Here is a 1,980-nt window from a genome sequence, read left to right on the forward strand (position 1 = left end):
CTTCAAATTTTCCCTCAACCTATCAGCCAGAAACTGTTATTTTTTATCCTTACAGATATATTCCAAAGTGAATAGGGAACATGGGAACATGAATGAAATAAACATAAATTATTCAGGCACTTTAGCACTGAAGTATCTCAAAGAATCTTGTCTTAGAAAATGTATTAATGCGTAATATCTTCTGAAAGTTCTTACACAACATTGGTTGACCAGGTCACACAAATGCGCATGAGCATGTACCATCAGAACAATCGCTAAAGCCTGTTTTTTGTTTTTTTTTTAATTGAGGTATAATTGACATATAAGATTAGTTTCAGGTATACAACATAATTATTCAATATTTGTAAATCCTGCAAAATGACCACCGTGAAGACTGATGCTTCTATTACGCTGTCATTAGATCTCACAGAATGATGCTTCCTTTGGAAGTGTCATGGATATTAGAAATAAGAGAACAAACGTGGTAAACAGAAAGGAAGTGGGTAGGGAGAGCGTTAATGGGTGATGGGGATTAAGGTGGGCGCTTGTGGTGAGCACTGGGTGTGGTGCGGAAGTGCTGAATCACGATATTGTACACCTGAAACCAGTATTACACTGTATGTTAACTCCCTGGACTTTAAATAAAGACTTTTTAAAAAATTATAGGCCATAGATATTATAGATAAAAATTCATATTCTTTTTGCAATATGATCACATATGCTTATTTAAATATGTAGTTTTTGGGGCGCCTGGGTGGCTCAGTGGGTTAAGCCGCTGCCTTCGGCTCAGGTCATGATCTCGGGGTCCTGAGATCGAGTCCCGCATCGGGCTCTCTGCTCAGCAGGGAGCCTGCTTCCCTCTCTCTCTCTCTCTGCCTGCCTCTCCATCTACTTGTGATTTCTCTCTGTCAAATAAATAAATAAAAATCTTAAATAAATAAATAAATAAATAAATATGTAGTTTTTTAAGTAGAAATCTGATTAAGAAAGAGCATAATCATCCTTTAGTTTTTATTTATTAGCTTAATTAATTCTTAAAGCTGATTAGGTACACCAAAATTATTTACATTTCTTTGTTTTGGTAAGCAAATGTGGTTCCAGTAAAATTTTCTGACATTTTTTTCTTCCAGTCTTTTGTTTTACCCATTAATATACACACACACACATAACTATATATATTTAACATTTTTGCATCCACAGTGCCTGTAAATTACAAGAGCTGTTTTTATTAATTTAACATGATATTGAAAGAATTTTTCTAACATTTGAATAGGAAGGGTTTCACCTATTTTATGAAACACAGAGATATGAACAGATAAAATATTGGAGTAGGAACAGTCAGGCAAAATAAATGTAATGAGGGGTGCCTGGGTGGCTCAGTGGGTTAAAGCCTCTGCCTTCGGCTCAGGTCATGATCCCAGGGTCCTGGGATCGAGCCCCGCATCGGGCTGTCTGCTCCGCGGAGAGCCTGCTTCCTCTTCTCTCTCTCTCTCTGCGTACTTCTGATCTCTATCTGTCAAATAAATAAAATCTTTAAAAAAAAAAAAAAAGTAATGTAATGACAGGAATCCTAGGGATATTGCATTGAAAACAAAACCTAACCTAGGCCAAAATGTCTAGAAATTAAATTCAAGGGTTTGTTAAACCCTATACTTTTTCATTCATTATAAAAAGATAAATTGCCAAAAAAAAATCAAGGCTGATAAAGGCCAAGGAAGGAGAAAGTGTGAAAGGTAAATATAAAAGAGATGGTGAAAATTAAAATCCTTGCTTCATGTCAACATATTTTCCTTCAGTATAGACAGGAAATAAAAGCAAATAATTGTAAAACTGAAAAAAATTTACAAGCTTCTGATTGGGGTTTCATTGTTAACAAAGATTAAGCTATGTTCAGTTTTCAAATGTTTGTCCAGACTCTTTCATAAAGAAATCTTCAAAAAGACCTAAATTTAATTATTGTGAATTTATAGTACCATAATGTTCCTAAGATTGATGAAATAT

The sequence above is a fragment of the Mustela erminea genome, chromosome 8, assembly GCF_009829155.1.
Source record: "Mustela erminea isolate mMusErm1 chromosome 8, mMusErm1.Pri, whole genome shotgun sequence".
In the NCBI taxonomy this organism is placed as follows: Eukaryota; Metazoa; Chordata; class Mammalia; order Carnivora; family Mustelidae; genus Mustela; species Mustela erminea.